The sequence below is a fragment of the Anguilla rostrata genome, chromosome 12, assembly GCF_018555375.3.
Source record: "Anguilla rostrata isolate EN2019 chromosome 12, ASM1855537v3, whole genome shotgun sequence".
Taxonomy (NCBI): Eukaryota; Metazoa; Chordata; class Actinopteri; order Anguilliformes; family Anguillidae; genus Anguilla; species Anguilla rostrata.
Window position 1 is genome coordinate 10,757,776 of NC_057944.1, and position 21,021 is coordinate 10,778,796.

General features: G+C 39.5%; 1 protein-coding gene across 1 annotated transcript in view; it reads left to right on the forward strand.

Moving 5' to 3' along the window:
• The first annotated feature begins 16,228 nt into the window (after positions 1-16,228).
• Positions 16,229-21,021, forward strand: part of LOC135236090 (homeobox protein PKNOX2-like) — a 57,911-nt gene continuing 53,118 nt past the window's right edge. The window contains exon 1 of the mRNA XM_064302273.1: positions 16,229-16,295. The gene's annotated coding sequence lies outside the window, so the exon portion shown is untranslated. The remainder of the gene's footprint in view (positions 16,296-21,021) is intronic.

The window sequence follows — 21,021 nt, forward strand, 5'->3', positions numbered from 1 at the left end:
GTGGAGCGTTGAGAGACAGAGATTAATATAGCTAACATCTTCATAAGGTTACGGACATGTACATTATACAACAGACCAGGTAGGGGAAGTGCGACCCAACGCTCACCAAACTAATTAGAAACGGTAGGAGGACGTCTTGGAGACTATACAGTGTTGGATACAGCGCGCTTACTCCTCGGTAGCCTACAATTTTCCAATCGCAATGTAAGTAGAAAAGAATCAAATAAGCGTCCCAAACTGTGTGGTACATGAACACATTTCTCCGTACATACAGACTATACATGTGGCTGTAAATAGATTTACATGGCAAATTAGCCATTTGTCCCGGGGATTGAAGAGGGAGAGAAAGGTTTTTTTTAGGAATTATTTCTTCCATTTTACGCCCTGCCTACGTTTTTAGAGTGAGTATATAACCCACCGCCCCTATGACCCACCTCAAGAGGTCACAGTCGTCTTGGAGATAGGCTATTATATGCTTGCTATATGCAATAGATACGTGTGTAAACTAAAAGCTTATATGTGGACATTTTTTATTTTATTTTAAAGACATTAAAGGGAGAAATCTAGCCATGTGTATGATGATGTTAATAATAATAATAATAATAATAATAATAATCACACTATATTATAATATAATAATACTATATTGTTGTTGTTGTTGTTATTAATACTATTGCTGCTGATACCACTACTGTGGATGTGTACTAAATGTGGACATTTTGACTGTATGTGATTGAATTTTAGTGTTTTTTTAAATTTATTATAAAGTTAACCCACCCCTTGAATTTGGTGCCCCAGAACAATGAGAATGTAGCTAGTGCTGATTTAGGATACAATTACTTTATGCATAACTTACACTCTGGCAAAATAGTGCATCATAGGCAGTCATATTAACTTGAATAGCTTGGTGTGTCTACATGTGATTTCATTCTTCAACCATTAAATTCTGTCTCTCAGCACTTATTTTCTTTATTCTTCTCTGTTGGTTTGAATTAAAATATTATTTGTAATATAACTGTTTATATATTAAAATTAATTTGGTGGAAGTGCTACTCTATCGGTAAATAATATGCAAGTCACTTCCATCACCACCTGCCAAATAGCGTAAACCTGATCTACTTCGATGTACACTTGAACACCCGTATATCCTATTCCACTGAAGCTTTTGAAGATTCTGTTAATGGCTCAGAAGGTCATAGTGACCACCCCAAAACCATGTTTGTTGCTATTCAATTAAATAAGAGTAAATCACTCCTCCATACACACCTGTTTATTCACACTTTACCACGCCCCACCTGTGTGCACGTAGCAATAACTTGTCTTATTCAGATAAAACTAGATGCAGATATTTGAATATAGAACAAACATGATGGACAACAAAGTCCCTATGTCCACATCTACTTCAGAGTTTTAGCCTGTACATTGAGCTGTCTCATAGCACTAACCCTGGGATAAGCTCTGTCCCTTGGGACTAATCCAGGTTTGGACACAGGGAGGGTATTATTATCAGTTGTGCTCGCCTGTGAATCATAATTGACAACAGCACGCAGGCTGTGGTCATCTCTTTAAAAAAAAGAATTCAGTTAAAAAAGGGCTGGTATTTATTACTTGTGATCAGCAGTGGGTGTTTAGGTGGCCATTTGTTCTTTGAAAATTTTAATGGCTGGCGTCTGACAGTTGTTTCGAGATAGGGTGAAGCTGGGTCTCTGCTTCATATTGCACAGGCAGGGGCGCGCATCTTTAAATTTAACGCCATTGACTATGATTTCTCTGGTCTGGGTGAATAGTGCCCTAGGTACAACTGAACTGCATGTAATATCCCCCATCTCTCCTCCCTCAGATTTAACAGCTAATTGGCGGCATCTAGGCATAAAAGTGAGCCTGAAACTGCTGTAAAGCACAAAGGGTTTTAAAATGTCACGTTGATGAGGCTGCCGTGTGGTTTATTCTGTTACACTCTGAGTAGAAATGGCTGAAAAAGGCTCATCCGTGTCTCCATAGTCACCCTATCTAGTTCAAGGGTTCTTTCTTTTGGCAAAATGGTTAAATCTGGGAGCTTTAACCCTTTTCACACCCACCATAGAGGGTTCCATAAAGAACTAAAAAGGGATATCCTATGGAGACCAGCCAAAGAACCCTTTTTTCTGAGTGATATGTCACTGTGCCTGTTAGTGGATGCCCCTCACGATTGGGCATCATATGCAGTCCATGCGAGTGCCCCCTGTGCCCCCAAGACCCACAAGGCGTTGTGAAGGCAGCGGTGGCATTACCCTGGGTGGGAGGGTTTAAATCGGCAGGATTGCCTGTGTCTCATTGGGCCTTGCGTGGTTGATTGAGTGGCTGCAGTCTGCCTTCCACAGATGCCCATGAAATGTACTTCTCCAACACAACAACCGAACGAGTGAGAAAAATCAGCTGGCACACTGTGGAGTACAAAGATGTAGCAGCGGCGGATTTCAGTGCAATGTTTCCGCGGTTTCCTTTCGACAGAGTCCACCAACATCTCATTGTGGCCAGAGCAGGCATTTCCATCGCCGCAGGACTAGCTGTTCATAGTCAAAAGAATGTTGGTTTGACTTGTTCTTATGTGTATGTAGCAGTAAGAGTAGAGCCAAATTTTGTTAGTCAGAAGCCTCTACGTGTTTCCACATTGCCACAGCTGGCAGAATTATTCCAGTCTGCTCAGTTATTTCACACAAACACTTTCTTTCAATTTGTATCATTATCTCTATTTTAATTTTTAAAATTTATAATTATATGAAACAACAAATTTTTCAATTTTACTTGTTTTGAATGAGAAAATGTCAGACTTGCTGTGGTTTAATTCCTATGTCCAGGGCCGTACATAGGTCTTTTGACAAGCAGGTGCTCAAAGTTAAAAAAGGGCACACTGACCTAGAAAAACTGAAAAACTGTTTTATGCGGAATATATTTTACCAAAATTAATGAATTAATGACAACAGAAATAATAATAAAAAAATATATTTTTTTATTTTTTATCTAATCAAAGGAACACTTCTAATATTTTTTATCTAATCAAAGGGACCCGCCCCCTCGCACATGCCTGTCTATGGAACCTTTTGAGGTTCATGTTCAGTTAAATCCAGTTAAGGAGGTGCAGATGCCAATAACGTTTGTGAAATAATAATAAGAAGAAGGAAACTGTTGTATTACTATTCATTTATTGCTCTTAAATGTAAGCCAACATTGACATCAGTTATATTATACCATTGTATTATATCTGCTGTTACTTTCCTGCTGTAATTTAACTTCTGATTGTGAAAATGATGTAACACCACTGATAAAAACCAACATGGACCACAGACTGATTAAATGTCCTGTTATGTGAATATGGGACATTTTTTTTTCATATCCAGTGTGCATAGCTATTTCTGACATACTGCCTTCACCCTTGCATTCTGTTTACTTATTAACACATGTGGAGGGTCAAAAATACCCAGAACATTATTGGGATTTTAAAGCAATACAGAAATGTAAAATGTATGCAAAATACTAAACATATAGTATCTTAATCTCATTTCTAAGCAGTATAAACTATATATGGTTAATGGTTGTAATATAACTCTCCTAGATTCCAACTCATCCAGGAAGTCACAAAAGATCCCAGAAGAACATCCAAAGAACTGCAGGCCTCTCTAGCCTCAGCTTAGGCCAATGTTCATGACTCCACATAAGAAAGAGACTGGGCAAAATTTGGATTGCAGGAGAGTAGCAAGGTGGAAAACACTGCTAACCAAAAAACATCAATGCTCATCTTACATTTCCAAAAATGGACCTAGATGATCCCCAGGCCTTTAGGATTAAGTTGGACAGATTAGTCAAAAGTGGAACTTTTTAGATGACATAGGTCCCATTATGTCTGGTGTGAAGCAAATACAGCATTTCACACGAAGAACATTATACCAACAGTCAAACATGGTGGTGGTAATGTGATGATGTGGGAATACTTAGCATTATTGAAGGAACCATGAATTCTGCTGCGTACAAGAAAACTCATAAGAAGAATGTCTGGTTATCTGTCTATGAGCAGAAACTGAAGCATAATTGGGTTATGAAGCAAGATGATGATCCATAACACAAAAGCTTGTCCACATATGAATGACTGAAAAGAAACAAAACTTAAGTTTTGGAGTGGCCTAGTCAAAGTTCTGACTTGAACCCAACAGAGATGCTGTGGCAGGACCTGAAACGAGCAGTTCATGCTTGAAAACCTACCACTTTGTGTGAATTAATGCAGTTCTGCAAAGAAGAGTGGGTAAAAATTCCTCCACATCGATATGAACGACATTATGTTTTGTGAATACTCAGGTTCCCTTTGTTAATATTGCATTTTGTCAAGAGAATTGAAGCCATTCAGTGTGACAAATATGCAATAATAGACCAGGATGGGGGAAATGCTTTTCTGCGGCACTGTAAATATATGTCATTTAAAAATTGTAATCATGCTCAATACACTCCACAGTTTCATTTAGCAAATTCTTATGCCAAGAATCTGGAGTCTGTCTCTAGAACTGTGATATCAGAACTCACATGACTATCATCACGTTTCAGAATAGTAAATAAAAACAGTGGGTCAGGCAATGTACTTGTCTTCAAAATGAAATCCAGTTTGTGGAAGCTAATACTATCTTGTGTAAACAAAAAGTTACAACATCTTCCTTAAAGGAATAGTGGATTGGCACAAAAATTTGAGTGGTTACTATTTCCATTTAACCCTCTTGAAAAAATAAATAACTAAATATAACTTAGAAAAATAAAAAAATATAGAATTATCAAATGTAAAATGGGCTTTTTGATTCAAATTAATTAGTGAACATAATATTTGCATTTACAGGTAACAGTAAACAAAGAGTTGTCAGGTTATGGTTACGGCCTGTACTGTGCACAGGTGTAACCATGTAATTATTCACAAATGCATTTCCAGTGTGGTTCCTTTAAGGAGAAAAAGATCACAGTTGTTTTTTACCTCCCAGAATTGTGTATGAAGTATTCTTTGTTTTGGTGAAGCTGGCTGATAGTACATTTCTAATTAATTAATTAATTAATTAATTCATTCATTCATTCATTATAGCTTATGTTTTCTCGCTATATAATGCAATCATATTTTTTAGACAGATAGTTCTATTGTGCCAATCATCCTTTTGCTGGCTAGTTAATGAGACAAAACATTTTCTTCAGTTTTTTTTTTAGTCTATAAAATTATTTTCTCGGGTTGTTGTTATAATATCAGGGAAGATACACTAAATAGTTTCATTTTCAGAAAATTAGTAGTTCCATTTTCAGAAAATTGGTTAATTGGGTGTAGCATCATATCATATTTTATCCATTAATAAAAGCCAGCACACTTTCAATTGAGCTATATTTATTTATGCACAATTTTATTCTCATGTTGACACAATAACCTGCTTGTCTACCAGTTTTGATGAAACACTAGGCAATTCACAAATTATGTTAAGTCATTAACAGATCCATAGGTGCTGACCATAATACGATTTTGGACATGCATTCACAGCCACGTACAATCACGTCCAAAGATGTAACCTACTTTATCCATATACCTGTTCACGGTTCCTTATTCTGCTGTCACTCAAAGCCTTTGGTACACAAAAGTGCTGATCTCTGCAACTTGCATTGACTAACAATAGCTAAACATTTCTTCACGTATTCAGCTGAAGCTTAATACTTCTGTAAGCAACAAGTTTACTTTTTTTCCCACTAACTGACTGCTACACTAAAAATGCACCTTGCATACATAATGTAACATTACTTATGTAATATGACAAATAATAAACAATACATATTTCCAGGATTATTTTCATGATCAATGTGGCTGGTGTCAGCAGAAGAAAGTATGTGTGATGAAGATTTGATGAATGTTTGTGGTTATGCATAGGAATGTTTTAAAGGAATACTTTTTGAACTATTTCAATATTGTTTTTGTAATTTCTCCTCTACATACACAGCAGGTGTTACTACACTGTGTGTTGGTCAGTGCTCACATGTAACGCAGAAATTTTTGAGCCTCGATGTTTCTGCCGTTTCAAAACCAATCTGAAATGGTGATGCAGGATTTTTTACTTGAAAATATTATAAAATAACCATGCTAAGGCATATCTATGATGCTATATCCTTTCTAAGTTTGACCAAATTACTGCACCTTTTGCCTTTATTTATTATTCTAAACTGTTTTCGGGACATTTCTGGGCGTGGCAGTCTTTACTGTGTGGGGAGGGGTGGGGGCGTGGCTACAGAGTCTGTGGTTTGGGGATTATATTCCAGAAGTATCTGTTGCTTAGTTAGCTGCTGCAGTGATGAATTTTATGAAGCCTAGATACAGAAAAGCACCTTGAGTTTACTTTTAGATAACATACAAGCACGGTGTTCTATGATCAGTGAACCTCGCAATGTACAAGAGAGTCGCCATGACTGTACCTGTTTTTGGATTTTGCTAATTTACTCAGAAAATATTTAGCCTAGCACTATGAAATTTTACTTCAAAGAGCTTTGATCTGTCAGTAGTCATTGGACATTTCAATTGCATTCATACTGTAAGTTCATACAGAGAACTTCCTAATGAATGTACTGTTCAGCACCTTTGTTCAATCAGGTACGAAAGACAGAGTTACACATTTAGACTGACATCTCGACACAACACTACATTCAGCCAGAAACAAAGCAACTTGCTGGATGTAGTTCCCGTGGGTACTCTGAAGGTGGTGATTGGAAGTGCTCCCGGTTTTACCTCCAGGAGAAACAGCTGACGGCTGTTCTCTGGCAGCGGAGCAAAGGTGGCCCTTAACCCCTGGAAAGGGGGCACCTTCTGTCAATCACTGCCACTTGCCCATGATGAAAATGGGGCAAGTGGGAGATGTTACACTTCACACGTCCACCTCCAGGGCTTTTCCTTTCCTAGTCCTGTACTGTGTGCCACACAGTCCACCATTTTGCCCAAAGCTCTGTACAGGAACCTATTAAAAATTAATTTCTTGTAAGGTGGAGTCAGGGATGGGAAACTGTGGGAAGTGGATTTTGGGTGCATAGTCCTATGGGGAGGGCACAAGGGGCTCCCCCTCTTGTATGTGAGCAGAGGGGTGAAGCTGCAGGGCATCTTAGATGGGTCAATCCTTTCTGCCTGCATCTGCCCCTCAGAATGGACCGCCTCAGTCCCTCAAACTGGTTTTACTGGGTGCTGGAGTGGTGAGGGAAGCCCATTGTTTTGCCCCAGGTACTTGGCATACTGTCAGAACCATTATATTGACGGGTGTGGGCATGCAGTATTATATACTTATTGAGGCCATTTAAGGACTCCAGCAGTTCCTCGAGGCCTGGGTATCTCCGAAGGATGGACGCCCATTCTCCTTCAAAAGCAACACACTCCACCAATACCTCCCCTTTAGGTTTTGGATCTGTAGCAGAGGCTGGAGGCTCCCACATTTCTCTCACATTTCTGTGCATCTGGTCCATGTCTGGTTGTAACTTAATTTTGAGGCTTAATTTAAAAAATGGCTGTACGGTAGATGTAGTTTACCACAGTCTGCTCAAAATCCTTGCTCGGTGGAACCTCCATTAATGTAAGCAAGGTGAGGATTCATTGAAGCATTTTAATTTTCCAAACCCAGCAGTTTCAACCGTTATCACTCTCGAATTAGACATCTTACAATGCCCTATAATCAAGGAAACACATTTACAATGGTAACGTGACCAGCAATCCTCAGATTATGAAGCATAAGGCTTAAATTGTGAAAAAAGACTGTGTGTAAACATTGAGGCACAAGTGATTTCTAACTGCTCGTGAAGTGAGTTACTAAGCAGATAGCTTACCACACAGACCAATCTGGTGTGTGCTGATTATAAATGCCTCTGACCAGTGGTTGTTTATTTTCCATCAATCACTTTGGAGCATCCAGAAGACGAAGCTATGCCAATGCATCAGGTGAATTAGTTCAACACATTTAAGATTAAAAACTGAACTTATAAAGTCAAACATGTTGACATGATGAGTAAAATTAATTTATTTAATAAATATTAAACATATAAGATCTCCCCAAAAAGACAGTACATTTAGATGGTTTTCAACACCATCTAGTGTCCCTAATCCCCCTCCCTGGGTCCTAACTCTCTCTTTTCTTTAGTTGGCATTCTGTGAATATATTGCAGCAAAAAATAAAGTTGTTTGTAATAGCATCTAAGAGGCAGAATAACTATAAAAGCTTTTACATCTATACAAATGGAGCATCATGTTTTCTTGGTACCACAGCATCCAGTTCCCACTTAAATACACTCCCAAAAACTCACTAACCTTTCAAAGGCATATAACTTTCTAAAGTGATATATGATTGTAGCATTTAGTCCGCCGGTGAGGTGGATTGGTCTCGGCTGTGCCGGCTGGTGGAGAGAGCACAAGCACCTGGGTTGCGTTAACTAATCAGCCCAGGTGCTTAAAGGTGTGCTGCTCTCCACAGTCCCCAAGACCGGGAGCTCACACCGAGAGCGCGGTCATGATTTTTATTTCATTTATTTTTGGAGTTTTGTTCAAGAAGACGAAGGACCGAGAAAGTAATCCTCAACTGGGAAGGGTGGAGGAGCTGAGGATTATGAGTTGAAATTTGATTAGATTCATATCCTTAAGAGATCATTGCAGTATGCACTCTGCGCTCTATAGTATTCACTATAATGCAGGATCTATGAATTAATCACACTAGTTAAAAAATTATATAGTTTATGGATAAGTTCTGCTGAAAGACAAGATATGTGGTCCCAAATAGGATACATGGGCATGTTGGAAATGAAGCATGGCATGCTTTATAAAAATAATAAATCTGGTTTCACTTTAACATAATTTTTTTGTTATTAACATAGAAAGTAAAGGCATGTGCATCTTACTGTATATTTATGTTGCTGCTCCTATGCAGTGGCTTTGATCAGAACTGTGGTGGTACATATTGAAGCGATTGCAGTCAATTTCAGAAAACTTTTGATAATGCATTGGGATTCTTTTTGTTTATACATGTACTTATAGTGACAACGAGAAGCCAGAATAAGAAGGCATATTTGACAATTGTCATTTTTGTGATTTGTTGTTATGAGCGGTTGGTTCTTAATACATAGTTAAATTGCAAACGTAAAATAATGTGCAGTACTTTACACATTGAGTATATAAAGTGTGTATTCCTATTAGCTGGTTTGTCATTCACATGTGATTCCTTACTCTACAGTCTATGCTACAGTAGTGTTTTAGGATTGTTTGTGAAGGTGCAGTATGAAGCACCTGGGTAGGTTTCATGGTTTCTAAAGTATGCCATTTTAGCCCCCTCTAGTGGTAACTGATTCACTTTACTCCAGTGCCTTGATCATCAGTTCTTTGATATGGTACACTGAGAAAGTTACACATTTAGTTTAAGCAGGGCAATACAAGGAAAAAGACATCTACATTAATATAATATGTACAGTGACCTTCAAAATGATTGACACACTTGGCAAAACTTTCATTGCAAGGATAACACTACCGAATCAGCCTTTATGGCTTTTTTTATGACATGGTAATATATTAGGGCAGTACTTCACCATACCTTCACACAGAATCTTTCAGTGTCTTTCAGATCATTTGGTCTCTGCATGCGTGGAATGCTCTCTTCAATTCATAACCTACATTTCAATTCTGGAGACATACGCTCTTTGAAAACGCTTATTTTATCCGTCCTTGTCTCCTCGATCCTCGACTGACCCAGAAATTTATCAAGGTGTGCCATCCTTAAGGACAGACCACGGGTGTGTCCCAGGGTACCAGGGATTGCTATTCTCTGTTGCTAAGCTCATAAACCTCAGTGGTTACTCAAGGTATTTCAGATTAGTAAGCCTCTGGTTCCAAAAAGTAAAATTTCCCATTGAAGTCTGTTCAAAATTTCAAATTTACCCTGGCCAAATTAAATTATTTTGAAGAGAACTTTTAAGCTATAAAATTTCTTCTCACTGACTAGTGGGCTTGGTCCTGTAACCTAAAGGTCACTGGTTCAATTCCCAGGTAGGACACTGCCGTTGTACCCTTGAGCAGGGTACTTAACCTGCATTGCTTCAGTATATATCCAGCTGTATAAATGGATGCAATGTAAATGCTATGTAATAAGTTCTGTAAGTCACTCTGGAATATGTAATAGGTACTTATGATCAAAGAGTTTACAGGAAATTCCTGCCTGCCTCAGGCAAATCCTCGTCATCACACACTTCTCATTACATAATATACAATGCAGTACATGCAAGCTTTCACTGGTGTTTCACTGGTGCCATCTGCAGGTTTAGAAGGGTAAAAGCAGTGGTTCCCAAACTCAGGCTTTGAACCCCCTACGTATCATAGCTTATGAAAGACCATTTTCAGTTCAGTCAATTCACACTAAACTGAGAATGGCACTGGCCCAAACCCTGCCCCCTGCTTGTGCCCTTTTTTATTGCACAAAACAGTTCAGAAACCATCTGTACCTAGAACCATTGGGGACTTCAGTAGTTCCTGGAATGTGTTCCTCTTTCTGTTTCCACCCAACTTTGAGAACCACAATGATGAGAATTTGGGATGAAGTGATGAAAAAAGAAAATACTTGTTTTACATAGTCTAACCTTCCTTAGAAATTGTATTTAGAGAAATTATCTCTCCACAGTGAACACTTCATAAAATATACTTATTACTTCTGAGCGTGAAAGAGGGACTGTGGGCCTCACAGGCAGGTTTGGTGAGGCAGTGCTCCATACAGGGAGTATGGTGGGAGTGTGAAATCGGGTTTTGGGTTTGGGATGGTTCTACTGTAGATCACTTCGCAGCAGGGGGAAGGACTGGGTGTATGAAATCCAGAAGGATCTCGCAGCATCTGAGACAGCAGCTCAGAACCATCCACATGGCTGTCTGTGCGTGAGACTGCATCCAACAGGCTGGTCACACCAATCCTGCTTCACTGCAGAACAGTGGACAGAAAAGGGAACCAGTTCTTAGAGAGCCTGAATGCCTGAGTTTGAGGGCTCTCTGTTCTGTAAAATTACATGGTGAATTTGGTCTGTTTCTGAGGTTAATATCTGATAATGAGATGCATAGCATCTTAGTTTATTTTCAAGCTGGCTTAGTTCTATGATTTCATGTGGGATATCAAGACAGTTTTTATACATGATACCTTAATATTTATCAGAGAAAGGTCTAGTATCAGGACATGGCTATACTGAAGCCAAAATAGCATACATGTAATCATTTTAATCATCTTCTGTGTCACTTGTGTTCAATGCAAAGAAAAATTCCAGTTGCATCTACCTACAATTCTATTGTCCATTTTGAACAATTCTATACCACCATGGAATATTACGAAACATATAACTGAATATTTATCTTTGTTACTGAACATATAACTGAATATTTATCATTGTTACCAGTATGTGGTAGTCTACCCAGGGTTGTTATAAGATCATTTAATTGCCCCACCTATTAACTTTGATATATCATTTACGGGTCTAATGAGGGGACCTGGAAGCTAATCAGGCTGTGTGCGGCTAATGATGCTTTATTCATGAACAAACAAAGCACTGAAAAGCTGTAATGAGATGTTCATAAAATTTATAGTGGCTATGATGGCCGCGGTTTCCATGGCAGCTGTGGGGTGCATCCTTTGCTGCTGAGAATGATCTGAAAATTCTTCATTAACATAGTTTGATTGACTCTGTTAAATATCGAATGTTAAATATTAATTGGCTTTGGACCTTAGAAATGCAAGAACATGTAATATTTTTACATGTGTGACTTTGTGCTGGTTGTTCTTATCAGTAAATACACAGTGAATAGATGTACGGCTTAGCCATTATGTGGCTGGCTGTTATCTCCCTAGGTGTTGGTATTTTGCGCATTACCATAAACATACTGCACCTCAGGGTGTTCTGAAGGGCTGTTTAGTCTGTTAAGTAAGAATATTGCCTCTGTAGTACAAAATGAAGACCAAAGCAAATTCTCAAACAGCTTGTTAATCCAGTAGGATAAATGGGATGTGACCAGTAATTAGGAGATGATGCCGACTGTGTACTATTGGCCTAATTGTTTGCTTACTTTAATTAGTGGTACACAGCCGGACAGCTTTCCGGATTTATACATCTGCATGGGGAAGACTTTACAGGAAGGATTTTTTATGGGAACAGGGACTTTAAAGTGACTCATGAGTACTTTGATTATATTTCATGCCATACTGATTGTCTTCAACATTAAACACACAATACACATGCAGCAGCTGTCCTCTCTTAGCACAACAGCACTCCTAGTGGCCGGTGATCATTTAGCGGCGCTGCATTCTACTGGACAGCTGTGAAACTGAAAGTCAAATCATCATTCTGATTCAGGATCCTATTGGGAATTTATCATTAGCCTGGAGTATTTATTTGAGAATTGCAATGATGAAGCAATCTACAGTAGTTAAATATGCAGGGGAAATTTTAATGAAAATTTAAAAATGTACAATACTGGAAGGTGTTGAAACATTTGTAATGAATATAATATCTATAAAATCTAAATCTGTGTTTTGATAAAAACTGAATAAAGATGTTATATATTACTTAAAAAAATTAATGTCAAATGTAAATAGTAAATCCAAATGTAAATCCAGTGTGTGCCTCCCAAGACATAACTTACATGTAATCAGGAAATGTCTACCAGTCACAGTAAATGAGCTTCATTATGAATAGTTTGTAATTCATACTGTAAAGGCAGAAATCTGTCCACCTATCCATTGTTTAACCTGCTTACTCCTAATTTGGGTCACGGGGGGCTGGTGCCTATCCCATCATGCATTGAGTGAGAGGCAGGAATACACCCTGGACAGGTCGGAAATCCATCACAGGGCACACACACCATTCAGTCCCACATTCATATCTTGGGGCAATTTAGTCTCCAACCTGTGGGAGAAAACTGGAGTACCTGGAGAAAACCCACATTGACACCGGAAGAACAAGCAAATGGCACACAGAATGGCCCCAGCGAGGATTTGAAGTTAGGTTCTTGCTGTGAGGTGAGTTGTTAAATAATCCCACCCTTCACTGTATAACAACCACTTCTGCATTTCTTCCACTAGATGTCAGGAAAGTCCATCTGAGCGGTCATTATATACTGTTTTTAGTGTGCACAGTAACTAGTTTTTTGAAAGAAACTGAAGGTAAAATTTTTGTAATCTAAGACGTATTTTGGTGGATCAAAGTCATCCAATTTTCCAGAACTCTGACAGATAATGTTAATGTTTCCAGGATGAATTTATACAATAACATATTTTAAAATAAAATAAAATTTATAGATAATTTAAAATAGTTTGTTTATATATACAGTATAGAAAATGAGCAAAATACCTGAAATTGCATTCAAATCACACCGTGTAATTCTACTATCCAGAATGTTCTCTTCCTCAACGACAACCCTTGTTTTTAATGCTCACGCTGACACTGCCCTCCAACAATTGTCAACAAACATGCCTTCAGATGCATTGTCTGATGAAGACAATGTGGCAATTATATGTTGAATCAGTTATAACTGGATAATCCACACATAATAAAATACAGGAGCGTCCATGTGGTGTTCAGAACAGTTAGATCAAATTTAAAGGCATTCCTTGCAGAATTTTTACCTTGAAAATATTATAAAATAATCATGGCGATAGACTGGTGAACTGCCCAGGTGTTCCTGCCTCTTGCCCAATGCACGCTGGGATGGGCTCCAGCACCTCATGTGGCCCTGACCAGGAATAAGTGAGTGTAGATAATGAATGGATGTCAGAGGTCCAGACCGAACAATGTAATGTCCGGTCCGAGTAACTGATGGGAGAAATTTACCGGTAGTTTTTAATGAATTTGCATGTCTGTGACTCGGGTATTTGGGTACTTGGGTACTTGCAAGTGAGTGGGCGGGGTTGAATACAGGATGTACTCAATAGGAAGAACACGGGGTTTGATTGTAAACAAGACAAACAGAAAATCATGCAGACTGGTTCAGAACTCCCCTTGGTTCTTTGAATTTGGGCCTATCCTGATTCCAGTATCCATATTTAATTATTCTCAGCAGTGAAACAATACCTTTTCAGGTTGTATTTGCTGTGACAATGGTTATATGATGTAAGGTTAGACAGTTTTTGTGGATAATTATTTGGCTCAATGTTCTTACTATTGAGTACCTGTTTATTGTCTTAATGGCTGTCCTGCACCTATGCTGGTGCATTTATTGCTTCTGTTATATGCATTAATGTGCAAAGTCATTATTACTTGCAAGCCACACCGGACATGAATTGCCAAATAAACAATAAGTAAACCAATAAAGTACATGTTTTAGCGTGTAAGATTTTAGAGTTGCTAATTAACTTAAACATTTTACCACTCTTCTATTGCTCACTAATTAATTGTGGGTGACATTGCCTGTCAAATTGCACTTTAATCTTTATTTGCTGATGAAATGAAACACTGTAAAATGCTCAGATCACAGTGTTGCTGCTTAAACTATTGCACATATACTGTACATATATCCAAGTACAGATTAAATGAAAGCTAAACTTTGACAGGTGTTGTTGTTCTGCCTGCATATAAAAATCAGGGAGCTGAGGGAGTGGAAGAGAATTCCAAGGCTGCGAATGAACTCCCAGCAGATCCAGGAGAAAGCTCGCTACCGACAAAAGACAAAGTAGGACTGGGAGGGTGGGGGTTTGGGTTGGCGGCGTGGGGCGTCTCTAGCGGAGTCGACGTTTTCTCATTTAACACATCTCACTTTTTAATTAGCCAATTACCCACCCAGGGAAGCGCGGAGCCGGGCCCATGTTTTATTAATGTGGCATTGAGCATTGTGTTCAAGGCCCCCGTCTGGGGGTCAGCCTAATTGGCGCTGTGATACTGTACCTCTGTTTAACAGGGAGAGGTTATCCGTGTGCTTACGCACAGCAGCTCACACCCTTACGGTTCTCATCACCGGCATTCTAATAAAAGAGCAGTGCAGCATCCCCTCACAATCCCTCACTTTTTCTATTGCCAGTTTAGTACAGATGTGCAGAAATAAGGAGAGAGTGGGTCTTGGTTGCTGGGGCTGCAGCGCTCTTTCTGTGGGCTACAAAAATTTCTCCTCACATTGCATCCACCTCTCCTGGAAATTGAAGTGAGGAAGAGAAAGGTGATGAAGAACAGATGAATGAGGGTAAGGGAATCGTTAGGATTCTCTTCAACCCTCTGCCCTCCCCAATGATGGCATTCAATGTAAACCCACATACGTGAACATGCCAGCAAGCCCTTCAATGATACATTAAGGTGCTAATGTATCAATACAAATCTGAGGTCAGAAGCCTGACATCTTGTTTACCCTTATGCAAATGATCCATTGGTTATGCTTATACCTTGCTGGAATCTAATAAATGAGAAATTAGCTTTAATAATTTCTATCATTTTCCTTCATGAGTAAAAATTGTTTTTGTAAAGTGCTTCAGGGTGGTTCATTCGGTTAAAGCACCATGATGTGGTGTATTGATGGTTTTGGATCGAATCCTCACTGTGACAATGCTGACTGTGGCTGGTAGCTCCATAGAGGGACATGCAGCTGGCGATTGCATCACCAAGGGTATGGGAGAGTTCATTCGGTTAGAGGTCTGCATTTCATTGCTCTCTTGCGATTTCCACTGGTTGATCAGGCACCCATGGACCGCGTGCCAGCGTTGCATGTATGTTTGCATGGCTTCTAGCCAACTCCAGATGTGACTTCATGTTGACCTTTCTACGAAGAAATAGAAATACTTTATTTAATTTTCTCTTCTCTTTTGACAACATGCCCCATTTAATACCAAATTCTAATGTTATGCATTCCATGCTTGGATTTGAATTATAATTGGTTATTATTATTATTATTATTATTATTATTATTATTTGTTTTTGCAATCACAATATCAAATCAGCTTCTAAAGAGAGGGAATACAATTTCATTGATGTACAGTGACTTTTCTGTCCACTGCCTTCGTCAAAATCGAAGTAAGGAATATCTTCATCAGATACAGCAAAAGATAAAAGATACCGGAGCATTACTAACCACTCCGCCAGGGGGCTTGCGGACTCCGCGGATGGATCGACTGACGACGGCCACGGAAGCACTGCATACATTGTGGCAACCGTCAGGGCAGAAGGGGGAGTTGAGCATGCAGAAAAGTGGATGGAGGGAGGGGTCTTACATGGTATACGTCACTAGCTGTGCTGGGAAGTATAGGCTGTGTTGTCAGCTCAGTGTCAGTCTGATGAAGATTGGCATTCAGGTAGGCAGTCATTCATTTTCAATGTCACAGCACCGACTAGCCTAACACTACGGCATCTTTTTTCTTCAGTCTCGTTGGAAAAGGCAGGACATTATTCATACAGACAGGGCCAGAGGTGTAGAGAGAGGGAGAGTGAGGGAGAGAGAGAGAGAGAGAGAGAGAGAGAGAGAGAGGGGGAGAGAGAGAATAGAAGAGGGGAAATTGAAGAGGTGCATTTTCATAACCACCAAGAGAGGAAATTACGACGCAAATTTGGATTACTAAGGTGGCAAGATGACTGATTCCTTTGTAGTGATTTTTATTTATTTATTGAAGACGAAATACATTCGTTTCATGTTTCTTCATTAATTCAACACTGTTGTCAGCATATTTTATTTTATTAACATATTTCTACTGGTCCTACGAATAGTAGATTTCTGGCGATCTCTAATGCATGTAAAAGTAATGAACAATATTTTTACGCTATAGAGGTTGCAGGCTATAACTTATAACAATTTACATTAGAGCTATTTCCTCTGATGCACTCAGAAAACGTTACGATAACTGGATTTATGCGCTGCTTTTTGTTTTGAGCGTTGGTTAGCTCCTTATTAGGAAAGTTATTTCGTCAAATGCATCGATTTGTGAATTTTCTCGATAATCAAACCGGTGTAACAATCTACAATTTATGAACTAGCCCATGTTTCTTTTTTGACTTGGACTCTCCACATTAGTAGTCTATATAAAGTTGATTTCTGTCGCTGCGTATAATTTCAAAGACAACAGTCTTGGACATTCACGGTGCCTTAAGGGTAGGCTACTATTTAAGGACCATACATAAGTGACAGATTACGAAGTGAAAAGAAAGTAGTCTGGGCTATATGTAAAATAATATTTGAAAGTAAGATTTTGTGCCATTTAAGCCTCTTTTTTGTATTTTTTTATACAAATTCGATGCAAAATCTCCTGATTGTTATGAATTTAATTAGAGTAATTAAGCACTATTTGACATTTGAGAGAACTGTCACAAAGACGAATGGAATATTATGTCAGACCTCTCTTTCCAAATGCAACTGGATTGTGACAGTTTAAAACAGTTGAAGTTTTCAGTTGTTTTTCTGTTTCAACCAGTTCAATTGCCACTGGTATACTGGAGGTAATTTTTGCTTTTATTTGAATGCCAAAGAATGTAGCCAACAATTGCACTTGAGTGCAACGGATTATACGGGATAAATGTATCATCACTCGAGGTGCAATGATTTGATTGCTTTTACAGCTCCCCAAAAAAAACCCAAATTTGGTCCCTCATCATTCATGGAGGTCATTGCATATTATACAATGACAGTTATCCTTTTGTAAATTTGTTGTTGAGCCTTTTCAGGGATTCCAAAGCAGTTACCAATACCTTACCTGTTGTGTTTTATAGGCTATATATAAAAAATAAAATAATAAATGTATTTATCAAGTTTTAAATAGTAAGTTGAGGCATGCCTACTACATACAGTACAATGAGAGTTTGGGTTAATTTACAGTGCAATCCTGCTGGATTAATTTATGGCTTTTATCCATATTAATTTACACCTGACTATACTGTTAGCAGATATCACAGCTAATTCAAATTGATGTTATTATGCATTCCCTTTTTTTTTACGACAGATTACTTGATTAAGTCATTGACTTTGCTTTGTCAGTAGCAATTTACTGCTGTTCTTATCTGTTGCTTTTGCAGAACCGTGTATTGTAAATGGTTAAGGCAGGCATTAAAGGCTCTTTAAAATCCCAATACAGTTGCTCTTTATGTGGTTATGCATGCTGTTTTGCAAACACATGGCTGATTTTCTGCGTACAGAATTGTTAAGATTTCCTTATTGAATGGTTGCAAAATCTACATGTAATAATTATAGGCTACTGCATGTTGCCCCTCTCTTAATTGGGCCCCACAATAATAATAATTAAAAAAAATAAAATAAATAATAATAATAATAATATGTGGTTGACAAAGATATTTGATATTAACATAGACTATAGGTGACTAAAAGATTGTATATCAATATACAACGAAGCGGCTACCATCCCAGATCTACATACCACAGTCCCAGCTAGTTACTGATTGCTTAATTCCAACTGCGGGTCCTGCAACAGACTATGAGGTGTGAGAATCTCAGCGGAAGTGCACTGTTTCAATGGTGAGTAGAGGTCTAAAAATAGGTGTTAACATGGAGGGACGATGGGGTCAGAAATCAGCAGCAGGAGGAGGCCTATGAGGACAGGTGTGGTGAAGGGTTTGGTGGTGAACAGTTTGGATTCAAACGTGGTGAGATGGGTTAGTTAATTGGATTGTAGAATGAAAATAAAAAATTGAATTCAACCAATCACTTGCCGTTCCCGCTAAATATTGACACTGAAGTGAAGGCAAATGATTTATCTATTCACTATCTACCCAGTGGCTTGTCTGATGTAATCAAATGTAATTTCATCTGGCATGCTGCCTTTCATCTGGCATGCATACACTTACAGAGAAAACTATTTTGACTTGTTTGTCTTGAAGCTTACCCTTGTTCATGTTAGTGTAATTATGAGTTACTTATCCGTCTCAGAGTTGTATGATGTGAAGCGATCATTCACATTTTACTCTTGGGGAGTGGTGCTGTCCCAATAACAGGATGGTATACATTGTCCAGTCTTGATAAACCCAAATCTGCTTTTTCCCTATAGTAAGCAAACCTGGAAAATGTGTTAGGTAGGTCTGACTCGGAACACCAAATAGTTGTGAATATCCAGGATTAATATCTGTGTGAAATATTTGAATATTAATTCTTAAAAAGACTAATATTGACTACTAGAATGGAATGCCTTAATTGCATTTCAGGTATGGAAATGAAAGCTGTCCTCTTCATCCCTCTCAGGCTTAAATGAACGATTCCCCCCTTTTTGTTACAATGTGGATTCATTTACAATCTATGTGTATTCCATTCAAGTGAATCTCTCATTATCTTTTCACCCCCTTGCCTGGATTCAGAAATCAAGGCAATTTAAGGCAAGAACATTTTTTAACAAATTTCCCATAACTCAGAATTCTGACACACGTACTGTATATATGCATACCCAGGCAACTACGTAACGATTATATATGCATGTGTGCTACAGCTGTAAAAACATAGCTTTGTGTCACAGAGAGGACAGTGTCAATTGGAATTCAGGCCCAGCTGAGACCTTAATTGATGATTTGTCAGCGGACAACTTGCCTGGGGGTTAAACAGCATATACAAAATGCAAGTACATGATTTGCATTTTCACTTTCCCCTCTCTGCCATTTGGATAAATTCAATTTTAAGGGAGCAATTATATGAATCTGGCAGTTTTTTGTTACTCCCTGATGAAGCGATGTAGTCCTTTCTTACACAATGAAGGACTCAATCCATATGAGGAAATGTTATTGGTCTGTTGAATATCTTGCGTAGGGTCTTAGATGTATGAAGGCTTGAAACAAATCTAATATTTGGACTATACTATCTGCCATTGTTAGAGCTGAAATCTTTACGTCAATTTTAATGACACTTCTGTGGTTGCCGTTGCTGGTGCAGCAGTCACGGTCGAAAAACTGCTGTGATATTTGTAGGGGGTTTACAGAATGGCATTCTAACAACCGTTATTGTTACATTCGTACTCTGCTCCCAGGGTGAAGGACTGAGTCGGAATTATTCATGAGGTCCAAGTCAGCAGGGGGTTTTGAGCGTTTTTCTGTGGTCTCATTACAGAACACTGCCGTGTTGGGGTGGCTGTGTTGGGCTGAGCTGGGCCAGGCTGGAGTGGGCTGCATACAGCCGCGGTGTGGGGGCTGTGTTGGGCTGTGCTGGGCCAGGCTGGAGTGGGCTGCATACAGCTGCGGTGTGGGGGCTGTGTTGGGCTGTGCTGGGCCAGGCTGGAGTGGGCTGCATACAGCTGCGGTGTGGGGGCTGTGTTGGGCTGTGCTGGGCCAGGCTGGAGTGGGCTGCACACAGCCGCGGTGTGGGGGCTGTGTTGGGCTGTGCTGGGCCAGGCTGGAGTGGGCTGCACACAGCCGCGGTGTGGGGGCTGTGTTGGGCTGTGCTGGGCCAGGCTGGAGTGGGCTGCACACAGCCGCGGTGTGGGGGCTGTGTTGGGCTGTGCTGGGCCAGGCTGGAGTGGGCTGCATACAGCCGCGGTGTGGGGGCTGTGTTGGGCTGTGCTGGGCCAGGCTAGAGTGGGCTGCACACAGCTGTGGTGCGGGGCTGCCGTCAGGTGTGATCACTAAGCCCTGCTGATCCCAGTGACTCTCCGAGGAGCGTGGGGGGTTCTGCCATTGTTCGTGGGTCAGCGTAGAAACAGCTACTGGAGCAAACTGCCTTTCGCCCACTCAGCAGTTCTTCCTCGGCTTAGCCTTCACTCTGCCATCGGGGACCTGTTAGGCTCAGCACGATTGCTTGATTTATACTTTTGGGCGAACGATTCAGGTACTTAAAGGTACATTTGTGCGGGGTGAATGGTGCTGTAAGCAATTTTGAATAGAGCATCACTGTAAAAAATCTTTTTTAAGGTGGCTCTACTTAAAATAATGAGTAGCCGGACTACCTTAAAATCTTGAATTGGACAAACAACGGATCTTCAGTTCTTCATACTTATGTTCACAAATGTATCCTCATGAGCCTTGGCAAAAAGGTTTAAGGGCCATATTTACTAAGCATGCCCCAAATTACCGTCAGTGCCGCAAAATTATGCGTCGCCGCAT